Here is a 13,631-nt window from a genome sequence, read left to right as displayed (position 1 = left end):
AACAAATGTCCAACAGCAGCTCCATCACCCAGTTCCTCCTGCTGGCATTCGCAGACACACGGGAGCTGCAGCTCTTGCACTTCTGGCTCTTCCTGGGCATCTACCTGGCTGCCCTCCTGGGCAATGGCCTCATCATCGCAGCCATCGCCTGCGACCACCGCCTCCACACCCCCATGTACTTCTTCCTCCTCAACCTCTCCCTCCTCGACCTGGGCTGCATCTCCAGCATTCTCCCAAAATCCATGGCCAATTCCCTCTGGGACACCAGAGACATCTCCTATGGGGGATGTGCTGCACAGGTCTTTCTGCTTGTCTTCTTGATTGGAGCAGAGTTTTCTCTTCTGACCGTCATGGCCTATGACCGATACGTGGCCATCTGCAAACCCCTGCACTATGGCACCCTCTTGGGCAGCAGAGCTTGTGTCCACATGGCAGCAGCTGCCTGGGGCAGTGGGTTTGTTCATGGTGTGCTGCACACGGCCAACACATTTTCCATACCACTCTGCCAGGGCAATGCCTTGGACCAGTTCTTCTGTGAAATACCCCAGATCCTCAAGCTCTCCTGTTCAGAGACACACTATCTCAGGAAAGCTGGGCTTATTGTACTTAGTGCCTGTTTATTCTCTGTGTGTTTTGTTTTCATTGTGGTTTCCTATGTGCAGATCTTCAGGGTTGTTCTGAAAATACCCTCGGAGCAGGGGAGGCACAAAGCTTTTTCCACGTGCCTCCCTCACCTGGCTGTGGTCTCCCTCTTTGTCAGCACTTCATTCTTTGCTTACCTGAAGCCCCCCTCCATCTCCTCCCCATTGCTGGATCTGGTGATGGCTGTTATGTACTCTGTGGTGCCTCCAGCAGTGAACCCTCTCATCTACAGCATGAGGAACCAGGAGCTCAAGAATGCCCCGTGGAGACTGATCCAAGGGGTCTTGCACCATCAACAGGAATTCTCTTCCCCTTCTTTGTGTGGTACGCGGAAAGTATTTTAGGAAGACCTCTGTATTTCTTTTCTCTGATAATCATACTTAGAGGTAATTGCTTGTGATCACAGCACTTCCCTTGACGCTCTGTCCTGTCATGTGTGATCCTTGAAGAAGTATGTGTCACCTTTTGCCTCCCTAATAGCATCTCTGCAAAAAAAGCGATGTCCCGAGTGTGGTGCCTGAAGGATGGGGTCTCCTTGATTCAGTTGCTGTTAAAACCAAACCCAAGGAAATGGACAGCGTCTTTCCACCTTGTTTTCTCCCTGCGTTTGGGGGAATAAAGTTATGGTATCACTGGGATCTTTCAGACACCTAGTAGTTGAAGGCTCTCTTATTCACTTTGAGGTGCAGGAGAGATCACGCAGGACTTCCTTGTCACCCTCCTCAGGCTGTCACAGGTATGGTGGGGCTGATGGCAGATGTCAGTCCATGTGGAAAGGAATCTGGAGTAATCAGGGGAGGATGGGGACACTCCATGTCCTCTGGGGTGGGAAGGGAATGGAGACTGAGAAGGTGAAACAGCCTCCGAGATTCAGTCCCCCGAGGAGAAAGCACCAAACCAGGTGCCCACAAACCAGGACTGTGCCGTGCCGTTGGAGGCAGTGAAGATGCAGCGGGCCCAGGGAAGGGAGACTGGAGAGGTGGGGGAGCTGCCTGAGGAGCCCCAGGACTCTGGTGCTGTGCTGGGGAGCAGGGCAGGCGGGGAGGCTGAGCAGTGCAGAGGCAGTGTGGGCGGGGGCTGCCCCGCAGCTGAATGCAGGAGAGCCCGAGAGTGAGCGGGCTCTGCTGGCACTTGGGGCCAGCTCCAGCCCTGGGCTGGTGGGGAGGCTGAGAGCCCGCTCTGCCCGCCAGCAGCTGCTGTGGCCTTCCGAGGGGCTGGGGCTGTGGGGGGAGTGCCCAGAACCCCGCAGTACCCTGTGGCCAGCGCTGCTGTGGGGCCAGCCCAGACTGGGTTGCTCTGCTGGGCTGGGGGGAGGGCAGGGGAGGTGGGGGAGAGTCAGGGAGGCTCTGGACTGGTCTGGAAAGGGCCCAGGAGACAGCAGTTCTTCCAATGTCTGGGCCACATAATAATACACGGGACCAGAACGATACATAATGGTCTACCATGAAAGATAGTAAAGCTGGAGCCCAACGGACCAGAAGACAATAGTGTGCCTGGTCCCCATGGCTCCAACCATTTGAAGATAATAACTATAATCCATCACTACTCACAACATATGGGTCGTGGCCACAAAGCAAGGCAATACCAGGACCCCAACATTGCTTGCTAAGTTCTGGGCTTGCGTACTTGCTGGCTGAAAATACTGGAATATTCCATTGTCCAGCGTGGAAAAGAACCTGATGAAAGTCAATTATCTTGGACACTATAAGTAGCGATTCTAGTTAAGACCCTTTGAGCTCTCTGGATCGCAGCTGGCTGTGGCCAGGATCTCCCCTGAGCGGGGACGCTGCTCAGGCTGACACCCCGAGGACTAGAAGGCCAGGGCGAGAGAATCCCTCTTGAGCCTCAACTACTGCCCCTTGAGGAACACCGATGCATCGTGATTATTTACCCTAAACTTGGGAAAGGGAAATTGTGACTATAGGCTAGCCTCTCTCCCACCCACTCACCCACCTATATGTTTGTGATATACACATTAGCTTTATGGATGTGGATGTTCTGCCCTTTGTCCGTGCACACATAAGAGTTAAAAGTAGTACCTGTCAGCTCGTTAGAGCCACCCGCTATTACAAAATTCCTGATTCCAGCAGAGACCTGTTTGTATGCATGTGTGCGTGCATGCGTGCTTACATGCTTTCCTTATGTGCATATGTATTAACTTGAGATGTGTCTTCTTGCCCATATGTATATGTATATGTATTGATTTGGAATACTCTATAGTACATTAGTGTGAATCTTACATCTTTGAATCTGTATTTAAGTCACTGTTCATTTATTCTGTTAAATCACTTTGCAAACCTGTAAACCAGTGAATGATTAAGTGCTGCTAAAATTCAACCTCTTGGTCTACCTTAAACACTTATAAATTTTTAATCACTGTAAATAATAACCATGTCAAATATTTCCCTCTGCGACACCGCTTGGCATGATAAAATACATCAAGGCATCGTTACTCAGCATCAGATCCACCTGCACAGCGCCTTTCCCTACCTGTAATCACAGCCTCCAGTTTTCTGCTCTAACAAACCCATGGGGAGGCTTGCTCTGGGATGGCCCTCCGTGGGGCCAATTAATGCTCCAACACACTTTGGCGTTTGCTGCTGACTTTAACTCCTGGACAGTTGTTCAATCTCCTCTCAGTATCTGAGGTTCATGGGCTCAGCACCAAATACACCATGGGGCTCGTTAAAGTGCAGAAAGCCCAAATGAGCAACATCTCTTCTGTAATTTTCTGCAGGGCTTCCAGGCTTGTACAGCTAATTGGAGAGGTCTCAGGAGTCTACTTACAGTGGAACATTTAAATGTGAACTTAAAGAAAAAGTGGTTTTAATTTTGAAGCATATTTTATTTTATGTTTTCAGTGTACAGAAGTGCTGGCAACTTTCTCCAACTGATATTGAAGCAGAGGGTCTCCTGAGGAAGTCTGCAGAGGCAGCAACAGCTGTCTCCTTGTGGTCCCCCACTGTATGTACAACTTTCCTTCCCACCTCCCCAACCCCACCACTTCTCTCGGGGGCCGCCTGGGACTTGCATTCTTTTCCTACATCACATTTCTGCACTGAACTCTGTAGATCACTGTTACAGCTCCTTTGTACCAATTCCCACCTGATTTAACCTGAGAGTTGTCTGTAAATAGATACAGCATTGTAATTAATTTTGAACAACCACAAGTAAAATACAATTATTAATTATTAATCAATAAATTATAATTGATTTTTATCAATTATATGATAAACCAATATTTCTTATTAAATTAACAAATTAATAAAAAGAAGAAAAACGCTCCTCAACTGCATGCCAGGTCCAAACCTCCAATAAGGTCCAGTTTCCTCAAGCAATGACCATACATGACACACTTTAGACAAGAGAATAGGAAATGTTTAATATATACACAGTTTGCAAGTCGGTTTAAGAGTTAATTCAGCAGACTACCAGAAGACAGGAGAGCTTTTAGCTCCACGAAGGGGAAAGCAGCAACTCCCTGAAGGTCACAGCGGTGAGAGGTGACTGAAGAAACAATGTGGAAGGAGAGGACAAAAATCCTCACGACTGAGGAAAGAAGACATGGCCAAAAAACACTGAACATATATTAAAATTCTCCATTTGACATGACTCAGGGAAAATTTATTAGTTTTAGTAGGAGTATTCAATCACTGCAGCGAGTGACAAAGTGCTCATAACTTTTTAAATGTTGACAGAATTTCTCAGGTTCTCAGGCAGAACTCAGCATCCATTCTTGGCCAAATTCCCAGCCCAGAGCCTTGTCACCAACTCATGTCTCTCGCGATCTCCCTGCCCATCTTCCTGTGGTCACATCTACCTGGCTGCCTCTGCCTCCTGATCCCATGCCCACCTCTAGCAAATGAAGTTGGGGTGCTGTGGGCATCATTTGACAGTCAAATGAAAAATCACTTGTCAATGTGGAAATCAATACTGAGTCACGACTGAGAAAGAAAAGAACCTGTGTTCCATCATGTGCTTGTTAACATCGTCAGACTTTGCAAAACTCTTCCTCAAAGACAGACTCTCCCAAAAATCCCTCTGCAACCATACAGAAATTGAGATGCAAGAATAAACTCATTACAGTTGCTGCACACTAACAAGCTCCCAGGGGAAAGTCACAGGGAGTGGAGGGCCATGGCAGGAATAAAGAGGCTTGGAGGTTTAGCAGGGTCTGCTGAGGCTGTGGGTGATGAAGCTGTTTCAGGGAATTGAAGCGGGCTTCCCTGGGGGCTGATTGGAGCAGAAACTCAGAGGCAGCGGTTTCGGGATGACAAAGAAAGGAGGCAGAGATGTCCTGTGTCGTGTAGCCCCTTGGATGTGCCCTGTCAAGCCAAGGGGCCCAGTGCTGATCCCCAGCCCATTGAAATGGTGATGCTTTTGGTCACCAGGAGCTGAGGTTTCCTTCTGGTCTCCACAAGGGCAGAAGCACGCAGAGTGCCCTTTGCTTCTCAGACCTGGCACTGCCCAGCTCACCCAAAACCTTTGCCTCTACCCTGACCCGAACACCTATCCGAGACCTCTCATCTTTAGCCCTTCCCTGAACACTAATGCCAAAGCTGAAACCCTCAGGTGCCTCAAGCCTAAACCCTAACCCAACTCCCTCATCCTGTCCCTCAACCTCCCTTCCTCTTCAACCCCTCTCCTAAGCCTCACTCATGTTTCCCAGGAGGTAGAAGGAGGAGAGGGATTGTGAGGTTTTGGAGGGAAAGGCCAGGGAGATGAGATGAGAGGTTGGGGGCAGGCAAGAGGAAGATGAAGGCAAAAGTGTCCTTTCTGGAGAGTAGGTTGGGATGTCATTTCTGCTGGAGGAAGCTGGTTGCTAAGAAGAAGCATTGTGAGGTGCTCAAGAAGAGTGAGGGTTTCATCAGAGAGAAGGGAGTGGAGGGAACTTCAAAGGAGAGGTGCGTGAGAGGGACAGCGCTTGGTTGCTGTCTGTGAGGTCCCTACTCATGCCATGCTAGCCTTAACCCTGGCCCTCACCTCCAGCCCTAACCCACCCCCTAACCCACAAAGCTGAGCAGTACTCACATCAATTACAAGAAGCCCAAAGATCAATCCCAAAACCTCACCCTGAGCCTCACCCTGATCCCCAACCCTAAAAGGGAAGATCTTACCCCTCGCCCTACCCTGAGCACAAAGTAGAAATTCTCAGCAGAATTTCTGGTTCGCCTGAACGCAAACTGCTAACAGAAACCCCAACCCCCTAAGCCCCAGCACCCTCCCTCCAAACCACTAACCTTCCACCTGTCCTCTCACCCTCACTCGGAGCTGTTTTTCCCCGGGAGGAAGAGTGAATACAGAGACTGTGATGTCCTGGAGTAGTCACATGGTGCTGGAAGGTGAATGTGAGATGAGATGTCAGATCAGCTTGTAGGTGACAGGGTGGGTGGTGGTGAGGAAGTTCCACTTATGTCAGTTGTGCATCACAATCTCACAGGTGCGTAACAGACAGGTATCTGTGAAGGTGACTATGAAGCCAGTTCTGTCTGAGAAACTTGCAGGCCATAAAAAGGAAAATGGCTTGGATGTAGATTGTGAGGTCCCATCTGTCTGTGCAGGTGATAGGCAAGAGAAGTCTCATGGCTGGGTCAAGCACTGTGATGAGCTTGGACCCAGGCACAGTCACCCGGAAGGCCCACCAGGAAGGCACGGTGTGGAGACTAAACGACTTTCTTTGGGCTTTTTGCACTCAAACACTTCAGGAAATGTCCATAGAGTTCCATCCAGTGATAGTGGTGGGAAAGGATTCCCCTGTCATAAGGAATCTTTGGCCAGACGACCTCCAACACTTCTACTTGCTCTTCATGGAGTCAGAGCTTAGGCTTTCTCCTCCTCTTATTATCTCAGACTTTGCTAGGAAACTATCTCAGCTCTGCTGCACAGAGTGCCCTTCTTGGACAGTGAAGAGCCCAGCCTGAACTGGTGGCTGCCTAGAGCCCTAAAGCCCACCTGGGAGAAGGAGTTAACATCAAGAGAAACAAGCGATTCACCACGGCCCACAGTAAGGTCACCTACCTAGTGGATGAATGGAAAGTGGAGGATGTAGTTGTGGATTTTCATAAGGCTTTTGATAGCTTCCCTCACAGCATCCTTCTGGACAACTTGTCCAGGTACATGGTGTGCTGCATGAAGAACTGGCTGAACAGCAGGGCTGAAGCCATGCGTAGTTTCAGAGGTAGAAATCAAGGACTGCATGAACCTCACTCAAGGGCAGGAGATGCTCTCCCCTGGGAGCTCTCCCCTATATAGCCACGCAAGGCTGCCTTGGTCAGACACACTCATCCGTTTGGGGGGCCCTGGGGCCACAGTAATCTGTCCAAACATAGATATGTGCAGTGCCCTGAAAGGACTACATGAAAGGGCTACAAAGATGATTAGGGGATTAGAACATCTCTCCTACGAGGAAAGGCTGAGGGACTTGGGTCTTTTTAGTCTAGAGAAAAGAAGATTGAGGGGGGATCTTATTAATGCTTATAAATACTTAAAGTGAGAGTGTTGGGGGATGGGACCAGTCTTTTTCCAGCGGGGCCCAGTGACAGGACAAGAGGTAACGGGCACAAACTTGAACATAGGAAGTTCCATCTTAACATGAGGAGGAACTTCTTTTCTTTGAGGGTGGCAGAGAAGAAGTGGCACTGGAAGAGGCTGCCCACAGAGGTTGTGGAGTCTCCTACCCTGGAGACATTCAAAACCCACCTGGACACCGTCTTATGCAACTGCTGTAGGTGACCCTGCTCTGGGGTGGCGGGGGTGGACTAGACGATCTCCAGAGGTCCCTTCCAACCCTGACCATTCTGTGGTTCTGTGATTCTGTGACACAGGCTTTCTTACCTTCCCATGAACCTCCAAATTGAGCTTTCTCTCTACACCCTCTTTGGAGGTGAACACGAGTTCCAACAGCATGAGCAATTGGAGTTTGACCTCTCAAGACCATCTCTCCTTGGAGCTAATACAGGGCACACCCAAGGTAGAGGCCCAGGGAGGAGGTGTTGCAGAGCAGCCTTTTCCGTTTCTGCAAACTAAAGCTAAACACAGATTGAATTTGCTTCTTTACTGCTCCTTTCTTGCCTTCCCCTCCCCCCTCCCCCTTCTTACAAGCTTAGCAATTTTCCTTTGAGCAGCTAAATCTCATTTCTCAATTTCTCTGTTTTCAAAAGTCACGTTCTGGAAGTTGCTCAGACCCTTCTAATCATTATTCAGACAGTCTTTCTCAAGTTGGTAATGATGCTGTGGGTGTCTGGGGAGGAGCACTGGTCGCACCAGCATTGCTGTCTTCTCTCCTGGGGTTCTTCACTGACTTATAACCAGGTGGGAACAGGAGTGGCAGAGAAGAGTCCGGGGAACCCCATCCAGGTGGTTTCCAGGGAAAAGACAGAAAGGAAGAGAGGTCCGCACCGTCTCCTGCAGCATCATGGAGTGAGGAGCGTGTCCCTGCATTGTGGCTTCTGACAATGGTAACTCCCTTTTGGCACGCTTTGAAGCGCTGAGAGCCCGTGGCAGCACAGCCACTGCCACGGCAGCTGCAGGCATCTGTGGGGCTCGGCTGGGCTCAGAGGAGCAGGTTTGGTTCAGCTTGGAGAAACGCTGCTGCTGAGACAGTCCCCGGGTAAAGAGTCCTCCAGCAGTTTCCCACGCCAAAGCCAGTCCAAACCATGCACTGTGCGTGATCCTGTGAAGCGCTGAGAAAGAAGATGCTGTAGGGTTGGGTGGGGAGGGGAGTGAAAGGAGCAGACAATGCCGATTATGGAAAAGCTGCCTATAAGCGGCTGCTTTCTGTTAAAAACTTGTGTACACTAAATGCAATATCTGACAGTATTTCAGGAAATAAAAAGTATTTAATGCTCCTGTGCATTGGCGTTCATAAGTTGTGAGATTAGGAAAGAGATCATGGCCACTTTTCCCTCACATAAACCCTGATTTTCTCTTGGAGATTTCAAAGGGCAGCTCTAAGAGAACTCCCTGGATAAAACTCACCAAAATAGGCAGGAACAGTAGGAAGAGAATATTAAAAACAAAAGAAAAAAAAATCATGCTCTTAAGACTGGGTGTCTGTGAATTCAAGCGACCTCTTGGACCAAACATGGTGTGTTTTTCACTTGGCTAATGGGAACGCTTTTATGACATGTTTTCTAACCAGCTCTTCTCATTATCGATACATCAGAGTTTAAGATGACTTCTGGAAGGCAGTCAGCGAGAGCTGCAGAGACGCAGCCAGCACCCTCAGCGCTGGAAGAGAACATGCCTTCTCCGCATCAAACCAAAACTTTTAAAAAACCTTTTGTTTGAGTCTGTTATTCACAAGAAGCAACCTGCTACTGCAGAGCTGCTTGTTAATGGCTCACGTTCTTCTGGTGTGATGCACGAGAAGTCCGCGTACTGTGGGAAATGCAGAGGGGAAGGCTCAGTTTCCCAGTCAATGAGAGCATCGCTCGGCTCTGCAAGGGCTTCCAGGGGCCTGGGAAACATCTCTGCCTTGGCATCAGAGCGACCGAGCCCTCGGTAAACTGCCATAAATCCATGCGACAGAGCAGCAAGGTCAGGAACAGGGAACTGCACAGAGCTCCTTCAGAAGTCATAAAAGCCTGACCTTTTCAGGAAAACCAGATACCTTGGGAGATCACCCTCTAATCTCCACTCTTCTGCCTTTGATCACCTTCGTTTTGGGATGCATTGAAAGCTCTTTGAGACAGTGTTGCACAGTGGCTCCTTTTAGCACCCTGAGGGATTGGGATAGACGCACAAATAGCACTTTTTCTGATGTGTTGAAATGCCCCATCAATGTTTCTGATTCATGGACAGATAGAATTTGTTTTCTTTCTGATAGAGTTCACCTGTCAGCCATGTAGAAATGAAAAATTTGGATCCAAAGCATGTCTCCCTGCTCACCGTGTGTGGACAGAGCTTCAGGAGATGAGTTCTTATGTCTCAGAAGAGCTGAGGTAAATCTCTCTCACTACAATCTAAGAGTGAAATCTGGTGTTGCCCTACCCTTGCCTTGCCTTGCCTTGCCTTGCCTTGCCTTGCCTTGCCTTCCCTTCCCTTCCCTTCCTTTCCCTCATCTATCACCAGGCAATGCTTTTTAGAACATCTCCTCCCAAGAAGGAAAGACACATTTTTCCGGTCCATACTGCCAAACTCCATGATTTGGACTGAACATCCCTGTTCTGTTTTCCTCTTAGAAGCCTTTTCTCAACAAGCACCTGGTGGTAGACTCCCATGCAGCCATGCAGATCTTGTTGGGGCTTTGCTAACACTGCAGTCACACCTGCGCTGGTGTCTGCAGTCTTTCGCTGTGCTTGAGGGGTGTGGGATGGTGGATGGGCCACTGCCACTGTCCAGTGAGTGTGTTGTTTGCATTTCTCTGTAGACGGAAAATGCCCCAAAGAAAAGGCTTGGAGAATCATACAGCCGGACCTGGATTTCTTCTTCTGGGATTTTCTGACCAGGCCAACCTGCAAGACTTGTGCTTCACAGTCTTCCTGATCATCTACCTCATGGTCCTCGTAGGGAATGGCCTCATCGTGCTCATCACTTTGGTAGACCCAAACCTCCACAGCCCCATGTATTTCTTCCTGAGGAATTTATCCTTCCTGGAAATCTGCTATATCTCCATCACGCTGCCAAAAATGCTGCTGGCTTTCCTGACGGGAGACGGCAGGATCTCCTTCCTCGGCTGTGCTGCCCAACTGTATTTCCTGGTTTTGCTGGGAAGCACCGAAAGCCTTCTCCTGGCTGCCATGGCCTACGACCGCTATGTAGGCATCTGTGACCCCCTGCACTATGGCCTCATCATGAATGGGAGGCTCTGTGTCACACTGGTAGTGGGGTCATGGCTGGCTGTCATACCAGTACAGGCAGGGCAGACGTACCAGGTGTTCACTTTGCCCTTCTGTGCCTCCCGTGCCCTTCATCACTTCTTCTGTGACGTGCCCCCTCTCTTGCAACTGGCCTGTGCAGACACTTTCTGGAACCGAGTGATGCTGCACACCATCATCCTGCTCTTTGCAGTCCTTCCCTTTTCCTTAATAGTTGTTTCTTACACGCAAATTGTCAGGGCAATCCGGAAAATGCCTTCAGTTCTGGGCAGACGCAAAGCCTTTTCCACCTGCTCCTCACACCTCGGGGTAGTGACTCTCTTCTATGGCTCTGCGATGGTTGTGTACTTCAAAGGACGGTCAAGAGACCCTGCAGACACTGACAAATACCTTGCCCTGTTTTACACAGCTGTGACCCCCGTGCTTAACCCTGTCATCTATAGCCTGAGGAATAAGGAAGTGAGTATTGCCCTGAAGAGACTCCTATGGAGAAAGTGATACTGCAGAGTTTGTGAAATAAGCCGAAACAGTACCAAAAGCCCCCACAAGGTGTTTGGTTGTGTGAACACAGGTGTCCCATATTAGCTTAGAGAAAAGTGGTGTCCTGCCTGGCTATGATCCTCCTCAGGAAGGGGATAGCTCTCCTGGGGCCTTCCTGCCATCTCGGATAGCTCCACCTCGATATCTTCCTACTCCAGAACATCCGCAGTTCCCCTGGAGAGTTGACTGCAAATCGCTTGTTCAGGCTGTGTCTGCCCAAGCTGCCAGTACCTTGAAAGGAAAATAGTCAAAGCAGTCAAGAGGGATGAGAGGGTGACGCATTCCATGAGAAGAAGATGAGTACCCTCAGGCTGAGAAATCGTTTGCTAGACCCCATTGAGTATCCAGAGTGTCCTTGGATGGAATCAACTTAGGATAATTAAAGATCTAAAAGTCATCTTGCCCTTCCTCCATGGCGTGTCTAGGAAAGGACCAAAGGCAAAGGAAAGGAAGGGATCAAGGTGGGTTGGGGAGCAACAAACATGGGAAACAGAGGGAAAAGGGTTTAAAAAGAGCTGGTCACATGTAAAGCGTTGGCTGGTCGTATAATTAGCTGCCTGCGACTGATCTCTCCAGCCTGTCCTGTTTCCTTACTAAAGATCATTTCCAGCAAGTTTCTGGGGTGAGGGGGCTCTCTGCTCTTTGTGCAGACAAAGTGTGTAACACGCTGATGTTCTAGCTCTTGCTGAACAGCATCAGCGCCTTCTCAGGGAACAGACTGGTGGGGACGCAATGGGTTGGGAGGGGACACAACCAGGCAGATGAGCCCAACTAACCAACGAGATAATCCCTACCATATGACATCATACTCAGTAATAAAAGGGAAAAGTGGGAGCTTTTGGGAATTTAGCCACCTTTGTCTCGGGTACTGGCTGCGCATCCCGCTACCCATGGGAGGTAGGGAGTGATTGCTGTTGCATCACTTGCTCTGTTTTCCTTTATTTCTCACTTCTTCCACTTATCCTTCACTTATTAAACATCTTTTAAAATTCCAAACCCAAGTTTTCTTGCTTGTATACTTCGTTTCTTCCTGCCCCATCCCACTGGGGGCACAAGGGGTGGGGGGAAGGAGTGAGCAGCTCTGTGGTGCTTTGCTGCCCACCGGGGTTAACCCACAACACCAGAGCAGTCAGCGAGAAGAACAAGAGCCCTGGGAGGCAGTTATTTTAGAGACCCCACGTCTGGACACTGCAGAGCCAAGACTTAAAAACTGCACAAGGTCCAGGAAAGACCCCTCTGCTGCCCATCCAGGGAGGTATGACCTCTTCATTAATGCTCTCTCAGCCCAATCACTCAATTGGTGCTTTACCCACCTGGTTGTCTACCCATCCAGACTCTAGCGTACTAATTTGAATACAAGAATATTGAGGGACACCGTGTCAAAAGTCTTCCTGTGCTGAGGCAAATGACATCCACTTTAGTCCTCTATACAGGTAGTTTATCATGAAGGCAATCAGCCTGGTGAGGCATAATTTCCCCTGAGTATACAAGCACACTGACCATTCTTGGGCACCTTCTTCTCCCTTATGTGACTAGAAATGTCACCTGCAGAGGACTCATTCAATGGCACACTCTCATCAAAGCCTGTGGTTCCTCAGGTTGAACTTCTGTGCTTTTTCAAAGATGGGTGCAATGTGCCATGGGTCCACTCACCAGGGATCTCTCCCATCACCGTGGCTTTCCAAAAGTGACAGACAATGGCCTCGCAGTGAAAGCAGCAGCTGTCAACACACTCCCATGAAGTCTGTTCATCCCCACAGACCTGCATGGGCTCAGTTCATGAAGTAATCCCTGACCCCACCCTCATCCACTGCTGGTTGTAATTCTCCTCTGGAGATGTGACCCTACACACAAAGGCCTGGGACATGTTGTTGAAGGGTCGGGAGAAGGAGGCCTTGAGTTCCTCAGACCTATCTGGGTCTGCTGTTAGTAGGTTCTCCACCCAGCTGAGCAGCTGGCCCTACACTGTCCTTGTTAATTCTTTCCATGTTGAGGAAGTGGTAGCAGCTCACCATCTTACCCTTGATGTCCCCTGCAAGGGTCAAGTCTGAGGAAGTTTTGGCTTTCCGAAAACATTGTCTGCTTCCCTGGAAGGTGATTCCAAGTTCCTCCTTGACAGCCTGCCCTGCTTCCACCAGCTGGTCCCCACCAACTCTGCAGTGGCCTGCTGCATGGGCTGGACTCCTCACCATTCCGCAACAACACTTGAGAAAAGGAGGGGAGAAGGGAAAGAGGGGAGGACAGAGGGAGCGAGGGAGGGAGGGAGGAAGGGAGAAAGAAAAGAAAGGAAGGACAGAAAGGTCAGTTCTCACAGTGGAGGTCTGCAGGGGTGTGCACTGGCATCTGCCTAAGACCTACTAAGACTGAATGACTACGCAATCACACGGCAGGTGAAATTCATTGTAGACAAGTGTCCCTGTGTGTGCACAGGGTCAGCCACCCTCATGTCAGTGGTATAGTGCTGAAGAACATGCTTCCCTGGCCTGAAAACACAACCGAATGATGGTGTGAACCCCAACCCTGCACTGCAGTGAGAAACCACTGACTGTATCAGCAGCCACACACAACACCAACACTTCATTGGCCTTTCACATCCCCCTGTGTCTCCTGTAGAATAAATAGAATGCAGTT

General features: G+C 49.5%; 1 pseudogene across 1 annotated transcript; it reads left to right on the top strand.

Annotated features, from left to right (window-relative positions):
* Nucleotides 1–5: 5 nt before the first annotated feature.
* Nucleotides 6–11,775, top strand: LOC309683943 (olfactory receptor 14A16-like; annotated as a pseudogene). Its single transcript has 3 exons — nt 6–842; nt 10,870–10,919; nt 11,680–11,775. The product of its transcript is annotated as an olfactory receptor 14A16-like (transcript).
* The last annotated feature ends 1,856 nt before the right edge of the window (nt 11,776–13,631 follow it).

The sequence above is a fragment of the Vanellus vanellus genome, assembly GCF_965231255.1.
Source record: "Vanellus vanellus genome assembly, contig: HAP1_SCAFFOLD_35, whole genome shotgun sequence".
Classification (NCBI taxonomy): domain Eukaryota; kingdom Metazoa; phylum Chordata; class Aves; order Charadriiformes; family Charadriidae; genus Vanellus; species Vanellus vanellus.
The sequence above is the reverse complement of the archived record's forward strand: the minus strand, read 5'-3'. Positions and strand labels throughout refer to the sequence as shown.